Source organism: Rhinoderma darwinii, chromosome 2, assembly GCF_050947455.1.
Source record: "Rhinoderma darwinii isolate aRhiDar2 chromosome 2, aRhiDar2.hap1, whole genome shotgun sequence".
Classification (NCBI taxonomy): domain Eukaryota; kingdom Metazoa; phylum Chordata; class Amphibia; order Anura; family Rhinodermatidae; genus Rhinoderma; species Rhinoderma darwinii.
Window position 1 is genome coordinate 377242119 of NC_134688.1, and position 12950 is coordinate 377255068.

The following is a 12950-nucleotide window of genomic DNA, read 5'->3' on the forward strand; positions in this document are numbered from 1 at the left end:
GTTATGCAATCTGGACAGTTTACTTTGAAGAAGATTATCCTTGTAGAGCGAATGTGTGCTATGTTCTAATCATCGTAGTTTGGTAATAACAATGTCTGAAATCATCTGTAGATAATGGTAAAGTCTCCTGCCAGCAATTCATCAAGTTGTTACTGCATATCATTATTGCCACATTTGAAGAGCAACTTCGGACATATCTGAAAAAAGTGGTAACTACTTCTCTGAAATGAAATTATATTTATTGCCACTTCCCTTTTCCCCCACTTTTTATGGCAGGGAGTATATGCTCCAGCAACAACAGCAGGTGTATCACAACTTCTGTAACTCCTGATGTGTAAACCACAAAGAAGACATGGAAGACCATTGCAATTGACAAAAGTTTCGCTATCATATGGAATTAATGGTCTTTGAGTTTCATCTTTCATTTTCTAAACTGCAAAAAGAAAAATGAAAATTAGACTTTGGTTTTTGAGGGTTTCTACTATAGGTAACTTTTTCTCTCAGACAGTTTTAATACATTGTACTCATTGGGTCTTTTGTATAAGAATCAATGGACAAAAATTGGAATTGCTGTCTGTAGCAACAAATTTATATAAATTTTAATTTTGTTTTACAAAAATGTGGAATGTAATTGGTTCCTACGAGTAACCGCTCTACCTTTTGGCTTATACTAGATTTTGCACATGGTTGAGAATTTGATATTTTGGGAGTTCAATTCAGAAATGAAGGAATAGCATTTAGCAAAACCCAGAAATACCTCAGTATGTGTATAAAGTCATTTACTTGTTCATTTACCATCCAAAATTGATCTTGATCTATCATGTTATTGAATTTGGCGTTAAGATAATTTGTCCATCACATATTCGTAAAGAGGTTTTTGTTTTAGTAACCACACAGTGTGTATTAATTCTTACCTGCTGATCTACATATGTAACTCCAAACCTCATACACATACTAGCTAACTCAATGGATCAGTTTGTCTTCACCTAGAAAGACTATGGTATTGCCATGCTCTTAGCCACAACTTGGTTCACAGCAGTTTTTCCTGATGTTAATGTGATATTGTTTTGAGACCCCAAGCGTCTGTTGGAATTTTCGGAATCTGAAAAATGCAGGTCTCTATAGACAGTGCTGAACGATCAGTGAACTCCTAAAACAGTCTGGGGCATCTCATGGAATACACAACCATACGTGCACCAAAGCGGTGAATAAGAATGAGTACCCTATTACATTTCAGGACTCTTTGATATTGAGTTGATCTCAGCAAGTAAAAACAAGCCTGTATGTATGACTCAACTGCCCTCCAGTCAACTTATTTCATATTCATTTCACAACCTAATACATCTGCAGTACACCATAGTCTTAACTCCGCTCTCATGTACAACCTCTATTGTTCAGAAGCTGCTCTGCGTTTGTTTCTCACATCCACAAGTATTTACTCAATGCTAATGAAACTGCACCCATTTAATAATATGTTTTCTTACATGTGAACTGTTCTCTCCCGTGATTCTTCAGCCCCTCAGGCACTTTGTGGGTGTTTTTGTATAACCAACTTCAAAGATTTTCTTCTTTTCTTTTTGGAATTAACTAGGCCAGAAATTTTAAGTATGAGTATGTATTGGTTTTACACATATATTCATTTTATGATAATTACAACATCGATAAAAGAACATTTTATATAAACAACCAACTTCTCGTACTCGGAAATCGGGAATTATTTTCTGAAAAAATCATTACATACATACACAAAGATTACAGATTTTGAAATACTGTTTGCTATTATCGGTGCCCCAGTGGAGCTTTGTACGGAGCACAAAGACAAACATTTTTTCACACAGAAGCATAAAGATTCATGGACTATTTTCAATTCTCAACACTTAATATTTTTGTGTCTTCCATACATTAATATTAGATTGTTTGATACCCTCAATACTATTATTATTAATTGAAGTACAATTAACATAGTTTGCCTGAAAGTTGATCACCACTGTTCACACAGTACAATATTGGTGCATTTTTTGAATGTGATGTAAGTTTTGTTTTTCTAAACAAAAATTTGGGTTTGGAAAATTAAAAGTTTATACATTTAGGAAGCACTCAAAAGTTACATCAAAACTATACTGTGTGAACACAGACTTAAGCTGGTTTCTGCCCCAACATTGCCATATTTAACATATGCAAGAAATGAGCTTTTTGCAGGTTATTCTCAAACGCTTTTAGATCACCACAGTGATGGTGATCTAAGTTTGGCCCTGTAGAACTAATGGGGGACTGCATAATACGAATTCTAATATATGGTCATATTATGGCCATCTGAACTGTCCTTAGGGTTGTAGATCTTGCCAAGAGATGCCACAACCTGATTGGAAACTTTATTAATTAATAAAATGGATGTTGAACTAAGTTTGATACAATGCTTTAGCCACAGCTATGTGTCATACTATTAAATAGGATCTATTATAGAGACAAACCTCTATATAAAGTTGGGCATCTATTAGACGGTTTGATAAAACATAAAATATAGGTCACATTGTACCCAGGGATTATGTGGTCTTCTCTACAACTTCATGGGGTGGTCTATGTAATGTGCTTGTTAAAATTCTCAAGATAAAACATAAATTTATTTCATTCCTCTCTCAGTCCCTTGTGGTTCCTCTTGGTTCTCTGCTACTAATGGGCTTGTATACAACAATAACAACTAAAAGTTGCCTCCTGATGCAGATTCTGAATTGAAATCTAATTTTCAGTTTCTTTGATTATGAATAAAATCAAGAATTTATAGACAATAGAATGGTTTCCGCCAATATACTGTCTGCTCTAAGATATCTGCTATGTAAACCAGACATTTAAATTCTTGTTTCTTTTATTCTAGGCTATCCAGAGCTGATTGGCACATAATAAAGAGGATGAGTGTTGTTGGTCGCTCAGTAACCAGTGTAGATCCTGTATTTTGTTCAGTAGCTACATCTGGCTACTGGGTCTCCAACAGCATTTTTGATCACATATCTTGCTTTCACGAGAAGTGGAAAGAGCAGCATCATCAGCTGATCCAAAGAAGATGTGTGCTTTATTCTCTATAAAACATGAATGCTTTAGTGGATGCTATCATATTGGGCTCTTGGTGCAGAGTCTGGATTTCCTTATTCACACTCAAGGGTACCGGTAAAACTTAAGATGTTTGGATCTTATATATGCAATGTGTATTAATGTCCATCCAGATTGTGGCATGCACCTGGCACACAATGTAGATATCTGTGTTTGTGAAGCAACAGCTACATTGTCTGCTGGGTTTCAGGCTCAATGGAAATATCCTCCAGCAAAATGAATATTTGAAGAAGATAACATGAAGGTAAATGATCACATTTTATGTATTTCAAAATAAGTGGGATTTATTGGCTGTTTTTACCATTTGTTTTGTTTTTTATTTGTCTACAAATAAAGTTTAAGACGTTTTCATTCTCTTGGTGGTCCTTATTTAATATTAAAATTGTAAAGTGTAAGTTTCCAAATGGCGATGATTACGCAAAAGTAATTTTTGTTGCTCTAGGTTATGATGTTCTACTAGAAACCCCCCCCCCCCCCCCCCCCGCCTTGGCATTTCACTGTCCAGAAAATGCATCAAAGTTAAAGTGCATATAAGAGCTGGTTAGACAGGAGGCCCATTCTGGCTTTACTGCCCGAGGCCAACATAACCCCTTAACCAGTCCTGGGTGCAATGACCACATGAACTGACAACTTTAGTCTATCAATGTTATGCTTTTTTCCCACAATACAGCACAATTAAATTTGTGTCATCATTTTTCTGCTTGCCTATACCTCGCTTTTTTTTACAATTTTAATATTAAAGTCAGAGACAATAAATTGACTTTAAGGCTATATTCAACCAAAACTAATTTAACGTTTTTTTTATTTCTCACACCAAAACCAAACTACGCTAACCTGGTTCTGCAATTTCTAAAATCAGAAGGGCGAGTGCTTAGTATTATGCTATCCAAGCAGCTCTATAATAGTTCATCAGGACTTTGAGTGGGGAAGGTGCTCAAATACAAATAAGGTAGTGCATTAGGCTAATTGGGCTGTATTCCGTCCCCACTATGGTTCCACACATGCTTTCAAAACTGCTGGCTAATCTACAGTCCAAATATTAGTTTAAAAATGGTAGAACCAGAAATTCCAAAAGATAGTTGATTGCATAATGTATGTTTCTAAAAATACAGCATTAAACACAACTCTTCTATAGTCTCTAGCAGGTAGGTCAATAATCTCAAATACTGACAACATCTTAAGAATAGGTGTAACCATTTTTATGTTTCGAAGGAGCTGGAAATGTTCCCACAATTGCTAAGTGGGCGAACATGAGGTAAATGAGAGCGTTTTGGTTAGAGAATGAGGAAACAGAGAATACAAGGAACTAGTTGAAATATTAAATCTGATTGTTGCCAGCTACAAAGGGTTTAGGATAATATTTGCATTCTTTAACAACCCAACTACACCTATTGTATGTCTATTTTTCAGAGGATAGAAATAAATGTTTATCTGTAGGTGCTGGATCCTCAGAATATGGTCTCCTTGTTTTTTCTGTCATGTTGGGGTATAAATAGGTTGTAATAAGGTAATGGGACTATTAGAGGTGACAACCTACACATTACATCATTAGCCAGTCCTGGCTACTACAAGAATGCAGTACTTTACAGTTTAGAGAAATACTGATTAATAAAATATTTCTCACTTATTTCTGGTTGTCCAAAGGACCATGAAAGCAAAGTAGCATAAAACATTAAAGCCAATTTCACTCAAGGCCAAGATGTACAGATGTAGCAATCCTTTTCTTGGCTCTGAGAACATGCTGTAGCATGATACAGATGTAGCCATCTTTACATTGGCAAGATCCTTTGTCTTGACTTTTTCAATGACTTTCCAATGGCTTTTGTTGTGTGATATCATGCTGCAGCAAGTTATCAGAATCAAGATAAAGATGGTTACATACGTAACTTATCACTTAAGCCTTTGAAAAAGTCCAGTTAATATTTCTTGCCACTGTGTATTCAACGTGTTAAAAGTCAAGTTAAAGATAGATATATCTGTACAGTGTTTAGTGATAGGAATGTAAGAATGACTTTTTACACATGTAGATGGATTTATCAGTACTGTTCAGGTTCTGGTGCTGGGTAGAACGTATTCAATTCATTTAAGAGACATGTCACACATGCAAATTTTGCCGCAGTGTCACAGTGCATTTGCAGGGAAATCCCCAACGGAAATTTTTTGCGAAATCTGAGTGTACCCTAATGGTAAAGACTACTCTGAAACTGGCACAAGCACTATAACAGGTTTAAGTTGTTATATGTGCAATCCAATAATGCAAATCTTCTCCTATTGAGCCTTAATAAATATATTACAACAAGCAAAGCCCTGCCATAAACCTTTTGGAAGACCAGAAAGATTTCTGGGCATACAGTAGAACACTTCGAAAATCTAAATATTGGCATAGCTTAGTGAGCTTGTACATTTACCCTATATTTAAGGAAATCTATCAGTAATTTCAAAACCTCAACCGAGCGATGTAGGGCATTGTAAACATACCTCTTATCTTGCTTATGCAAACTGCATGACCGAGATAACAATATTTAATTCCCTTGGCGCCGTGATCGAAAGTGGCGCTAAGGCAGGCACTTTATGTGCAAGGGCTATTACATTGCACCCTACCAGCCCGGCCCCTCTTCTCTGAGTGACGACACTAGAGGTTCCCTGATTAGCCGCTAGAGTCGTCATTCAGAGCAGAGAGTGGTACTTGCGACCGCCGCATCGGGGGAATCAAACATCACTTTGTCTGTCATGCAATATCCATGACCGAAACAAAAGATATGTTTACACCACCCTTCCCCATATTTATATCACTCTGTCAGTAGTTTTGAGGCCTCAACGCTGTTGACACATTCCCTTCCCTAATAGAGGAGAAAATGGTGACAGCAAGCAATACATCACTCATACCAGACAGCCACTACTGAATATACAGCTAATAATGTACAGCCTCACACATACAGCAAAGCCTTGTGCACAGAGCCTGTACAGTGGCACATGGAGTTCCTATCGCTCTGTACTACGAAGCCATATGCATTCTGTTTTCCACCATATGGTGCCTCCTATAAGGGAGAATAAGTAATGCAACAATTTTTTTCTGTCAAATTCAAACTGAAAAATACTCAATATTCCTCTGTATGAAATCAGAGGTATATGGAGGTACAGTATGTCCCCATAGACTGCTCTGTACACCCATGAGCCTGAGCCCTTAATCTAAGAGACAGTGCTCGGAAAAGTGTACTGTATTGGGTTGACTTGAACCCCTGTATAATGTTAACATGATCAGGATAATTTGTCATCATTTGGAAGTAAATAATCAAGGTTCCCATCTGATAGCTAAAAGCAGAGATCCTGTGACTGTGAATAATTGATACACAATGTATGTTGCATTTCTTTTTATTATACCACAAATGAGCTCTATTTGCTGACATCTTTTTAAGGATGTTCTGGCATAGTGCATGATTTACTCTATGATTTCTTCAAAAAGAGTAAATTATCTATAAATTGAAGTAGCAAAGCATCCCCCATCGTTACATTACTATCACTATGCTGGTATGATGGTCTAAGGCTTTGTTCACATCTGCGTCGGGGGTTCCATTCATGGGTTTATGGGCGTCCTTTCCATGAGGGGAACCCATGAACGGAAACCAAACGGAAAAAAAACGGAAACAATGGTACCACATCCTTTGCAAATTGTTTCCGTTTATCACCGTTCTGTAAGGTTTCCGTTGTTTTAACGGAATCAGTACCGTGGTCAACTGAGCTATTGATTTTGTCAAAACAACGGAAACCTTACAGAACGGTGACAAACGGAAACGATTTGCAGCAGATGCGTTACCATTGAAATCAATGGTAATGCAAACGGAAAGCTATGGTTTCTGTTTGTTTGAGTTTGGTTTCTGTTAATGGGTTCCCTTGATGAAAAGGTCCGGCGGAACCCATGAACGGAGCCCCGACGCAGATGTGAACGAAGCCTTACTGGTGGAATGCTGCATTTTCTTTACACCTGACATAGTGAAACGTTTTGTTCAAAAAGTAAAATTTTTTTGTTTTAAATAACACTACTACAAATGGTTTGTCCAGGTCCTGTTTGTTTTTTACCTTGCAAATAGGATAACCGATCATCCTAGTTTCGTATGAACCCCATTTTATATCAGTCTCCCTCCTACTACGAAGTGATTAGGACTAACCTTAGCTGTAGCTAAAGAAAGACTGCAAGACTTTGGATGATCTACCGGGATGTTTTATTGCTTTCTAGATAATTTATACCTTTGGAGTCATTTATGTAGACTGGCCATTCTTGGAAAGTGTAAGGATGGATTCACACATAGCATAATGTTAGGCCACACATTTGGCAACAACAAATATGCCGCTAAATCTGCATATCCTACATTCCCTGCGGCATTTACCCTTTTCATTGCAAATGGTGACATCTGTAAATCAAGCGCCACTTGTGGTGGATTCGATGCAGCCAAATCTGTGGTGTAAAAATACGGCACGTATGAATCCACAGTCATAGAATCCCGGAATGGAGCTGGGCTACAATACTAGACACAGCTCATGGACAAGAGGGGGTGCTGTTTCTGAAAAGCAGTCTGTTTTTTCTACTCTCAGACAACGCCTTTCAGATATTGCAGAAGATTTACCTGCAGTCCTATGTAAAATCAGAAATATATACATCGTGCTATCACAATGCATTTTGCTACACAGCAAACGTAGAAACTTTTGCTGTACTGTGTCTGAGCATAATTAGAGCATTTCCAAAAACATTAATATGCTGCATACCTATCACGACTTTCACTTTGTCTACGACTATGCAGAAGTATTCATTTTTGTAGCCTGTAGTTCAAAAACTCAAATACTTTATAAATTTGTGATTGACAATGAGGCACATACATGCATTCTTACATCTCAGTTAAAGGGTTATTCCTATCGCTTGCGTAACTTCCATAGAACATAATGGAGAGAGCCATGCGTGGTCACCTCTCCACTTAGTCCCTACTTGGCATTGGCAGCAAGCGGATGCCTCACTAGGCGGGACGGGTGTTGTGTGACCCCGTTCTCAATATACAGTGAAGGAAATAAGTATTTGATCCCTTGCTGATTTTGTAAGTTTGCTCACTGTCAAAGTCATGAACAGTCTAGAATTTTTAGGCTAGGTTAATTTTACCAGTGAGAGATAGATTATATATAAAAAAAAAAAAGAAAATCACATAGTCAAAATTATATATATTTATTTGCATTGTGCACAGAGAAATAAGTATTTGATCCCCTACCAACCATTAAGAGTTCAGCCTCCTCCAGACCAGTTACACATTCCAAATCAACTTGGTGCCTGCATTAAAGACAGCTGTCTTAAATGGTCACCTGTATAAAAGACTCCTGTCCACAGACTCAATTAATCAGTCTGACTCTAACCTCTACAACATGGGCAAGACCAAAGAGCTTTCTAAGGATGTCAGGGACAAGATCATAGACCTGCACAAGGCTGGACTGGGCTACAAAACCATAAGTAAGACGCTGGGTGAGAAGGAGACAACTGTTGGTGCAATAGTAAGAAAATGGAAGACATACAAAATGACTGTCAATCGACATCGATCTGGGGCTCCATGCAAAATCTCACCTCGTGGGGTATCCTTGATCCTGAGGAAGGTGAGAGCTCAGCCGAAAACTACACGGGGGGAACTTGTTAATGATCTCAAGGCAGCTGGGACAACAGTCACCAAGAAAACCATTGGTAACACATTACGCCGTAATGGATTAAAATCCTGCAGTGCCCGCAAGGTCCCCTTGCTCAAGAAGGCACATGTACAGGCCCACCTGAAGTTTGCAAATGAACATCTGGATGATTCTGAGAGTGATTGGGAGAAGGTGCTGTGGTCAGGTGAGACTAAAATTTAGCTCTTTGGCATTAACTCAACTCGCCGTGTTTGGAGGAAGAGAAATGCTGCCTATGACCCAAAGAACACCATCCCCACTGTCAAGCATGGAGGTGGAAACATGTTTTGGGGGTGTTTCTCTGCTAAGGGCACAGGACTACTTCACCGCATCAATGGGAGAATGGATGGAGCCATGTACCGTCAAATCCTGAGTGACAACCTCCTTCCCTCCACCAGGACATTAAAAATGGCTCGTGGCTGGGTCTTCCAGCACGACAATGACCCGAAACATACAGCCAAGGCAACAAAGGAGTGGCTCAAAAAGAAGCACATTAAGGTCATGGAATGGCCTAGCCAGTCTCCAGACCTTAATCCCATCGAAAACTTATGGAGAGAGCTGAAGATCCGAGTTGCCAAGCGACAGCCTCGAAATCTTAATGATTTACAGATGATCTGCAAAGAGGAGTGGGTCAAAATTCCATCTAACATGTGTGCAAACCTCATCATCAACTAAAAAAAAACGTCTGACTGCTGTGCTTGCCAACAAGGGTTTTGCCACCAAGTATTAAGTCTTGTTTGCCAAAGGGATCAAATACTTATTTCTCTGTGCACAATGCAAATAAATATATATAATTTTGACTATATGATTTTCTGTTGTTTTTTTTAGATAATCTATCTCTCACTGGTAAAATTAACCTAGCCTAAAAATTCTAGACTGTTCATGTCTTTGACAGTGGGCAAACTTACAAAATCAGCAAGGGATCAAATACTTATTTCCTTCACTGTAGGTGCTGGTCTCAGAACTGGAACCCACATCTACCAGACATCTCATATCCTATGGATATATGATTAATGTCTTAGATAGGAATAACCCTTTAATAGATTGAGAAAACCATTAACCGCACATTTTGAAACACGTTTGTAATGTGACTTGACAGATGTGAGAATTTCACTTTATGAATGATTGTCTGTTTTCACTACTTTCTGGAACGACATTAGTGAGCAAAGCTGACCTATGTTTCAGCTTGAAACCCAGATCGGTGTCAGAGAACAGCTATAGCAAAGCAAGGCTTACTACAATGGAGGCAAGGCAGCAAATCTGCAAGCAATGGAGCGATGTTTAATAAAGTGTACAAGCAGAGTCATTCCAAGGTTCTTCATCCTGTCTTATTGGCGTGAAGCTTTTTATTATTACCAAACCACTTGGAACAATGTTTTTTCCTCCTTGTTTAGATTATTTTTTGATTATAACACAAAAAAAACGCTGTTTATCAAACGTGAAAGGGTATGTAAGGATTGTTGAATGTTATTGAATATGATTGAGTGATTCTATCTAAAAAGCCTTGGATAATAAAGGTCTTTAGTAAAGCAGAGAAAATTATTTCCCGGGATTTATTAACTTTTTCATTTTGATAACAAGTTTTACCCCTCATATTCCAAAACAGGCAGTGCAAATCTGATTGGCAGAATATTTAACCAGTTTTTGATCATTTATTTTTTCATAGACTGTCAGTATTTAGTATTAGTGTTAATTGGTTTATTTGTATTAAAGCTATGTTCGCACTACGTTTTTGGTGTACATTGACCGTATATGCCAAGAAATCCCTCCTACATGTACGAAGGAGCTCATAGCCGTTAATGGTCCTGACGTATGCCAAAGTTTGTCCTTTTGGCATACATTTAAGATGTATTTAAGATACCTTTTCTTTTCACTATTTGGAAAATCGTACTTGAGTACAAAACAAAGGAAAAAAAACATAGACATAGGCAACTTTACGGCATATGTTTACATCCTTCGTGAGATTTTTCCGCTGTGTATGCTGAACATGCACCACAAACAGGTGAACAGAGCTTTAGTTGTATTATAGGAAATATATCATGATTTGATCTTTTACTTGGTATAGATAAATGATCACTTTTAGGCCTCATTTACACGAGCGTGTGCGTTTTGAGCGCGCAAACAACGCATCGTTTTGCGTGCGCAAAAGGCACTTGACAGCTCCGTGTGTCATCCGTGTATGATGCGCGGCTGCGTGATTTTCGCGCAGCCGCCATCATAGAGATGAGGCTAGTCGACGTCAGTCACTGTCCATGGTGCTGAAAGAGTTAACTGATCGGCAGTAACTCTTTCAGCACCCTCGACAGTGCATTCCGATCACCATATCGAGTAACCTGTTTAAAAAAAAAGAGGTTCGTACTTACCGAGAACTTCCCGGCCGTTGCCTTGGTGACGCGTCCTTGGTGACGCGTCCTTGGTGACGCGCCTCTCTTGACATCTGGCCCCACCTCCCTGGATGACGCGGCAGTCCATGTGACCGCTGCAGCCTGTGCTTGGCTTGTGATTGGCTGCAGCTGTCACTTGGACTGAATTGTCATCCTGGGAGGTCAGACTGGAGGAAGAAGCCGGGAGTTATCGGTAAGTCAGAACTTTTTTTTTTTTACACGTTCACGTATATTGGGATCGGAAGTCACTGTCCAGGGTGCTGAACCAGTTTAACTCTTTCAGCACCCTGCACAGTGACTGTCTCCTGCCGGGTTCGGTCAAAACGAGTTCGGCCGAACCCGGTAAAGTTCGGTTTGCTCATGTCTAAGACACTCCGTTCGGATGTTTGTAAACAGAAAAGCACGTGGTGCTTTTCTGTTTACATTCAGTTTGACAGCTCTTGCGCGAATCATGCAGTTCGCACGGAAGTGCTTCCGTGCGACCTTCGTGGTTTTCACGCACCCATTGACTTCAATGGGTGCGCGATGCGCAAAAAACGCAGATTTTTAGAACATGTCGTGAGTTTTTTTCAGCGCACTCACGCTGAGCAAAACTCACAGACTGTCTGCATGCCCCCATAGAGTAATATAGGTGCATACGACATGCGTGAAAAGCACGCGCGTCGCACGCGCGTATATTACGCTCGTGTAAATGAGGCCTTACTTACATATCATGCTGATTTGCACTGAAAATATATTATTTGTATAAAGATCTACTTACACTAATTTTAAATGTTATTTCCACACATGAAGCACACAGAAACTTCGGCTACTTTTATAGGAGTTAAGGCCTCCCGAACAAGAAAGTTACGGGCTGTTACTGTCCGCAAATACGGATCCGCTTCTAGACTTCTATGGGCGAGTCCGTGCCACAATTGCGAACAAGAATAGGACATGTTCTGTAATTTGCGGATCATTCCTACGGCCCGGACACACATCCGTAAATATACGGAAAGGTGTTTGTGGCCAATAGAACAATAGAAATAAATGGCTCCGCAATTTCATCCATAATTACGGAATTCGTAAGTACGGCTGACAATTACGGTCGTGTGCATGGGGCCTAACCTGGAATAGATACATTTGCATGTTGGGTATGTTTACACGCTTAACAAAATACAGCTGAAAATACGGAGCTGTTTTCAAGGGAAAACAGCTCCTGATTTTCAGCCGCTTTTTAAGCAACTAGCAGTTTTTTGCAGATTTTATTACGGCCGTTTCTGGAGCTGTTTTTATTTATTTATTATTTATTTATTTCAGTTACTTATATAGCGCCAACATATTACGCAGCGCTGTACAGAGGTCCACTTTTTTACTGTCCCCATTGGGGCTCACAATCTAAATTCCCTATGGGTATGTTTTTGGGGTTTTTCTATTGAGTCAATAAAAAACGGCTCTATGCACTTCTTTTTACAGGACGTATTTTTACGCGCCGTTATTTGAAAATGAGGCGTAAAATAACTCCCCGTCGGAACAGAACGCCGTATTTCCCATTGAAATCAATGGGCAGATGTTTGTAGGCGTTGTGCTTCCGATTTTACGGCCCGAAAAACGGTTGAAAATAGCCCGTGTGAACATACCTTACGGGTGCCCTACCTGCAATCAACCTGTGGAGCTACAAGGTATCAGTCACCTTTGTATTATAGGTAAGATAATAGAGTCTTCTGTTATACAATACCTAACATAACAAGTTTAATAATGTGCAATGTGTTTTCAGGACATGCCACTTTC

General features: G+C 39.1%; 1 long non-coding RNA gene across 1 annotated transcript in view; it reads right to left on the reverse strand.

The window, feature by feature from the left end:
• Positions 1 to 249: 249 nt before the first annotated feature.
• Positions 250 to 12950, reverse strand: part of LOC142741369 (uncharacterized) — a 149082-nt gene continuing 136381 nt past the window's right edge. The window contains exons 4-5 of the long non-coding RNA XR_012881111.1: positions 1485 to 1587; positions 250 to 433 (exon numbers count right to left, since the gene is read on the reverse strand). This is a non-coding gene — a long non-coding RNA (uncharacterized LOC142741369). The remainder of the gene's footprint in view (positions 434 to 1484; positions 1588 to 12950) is intronic.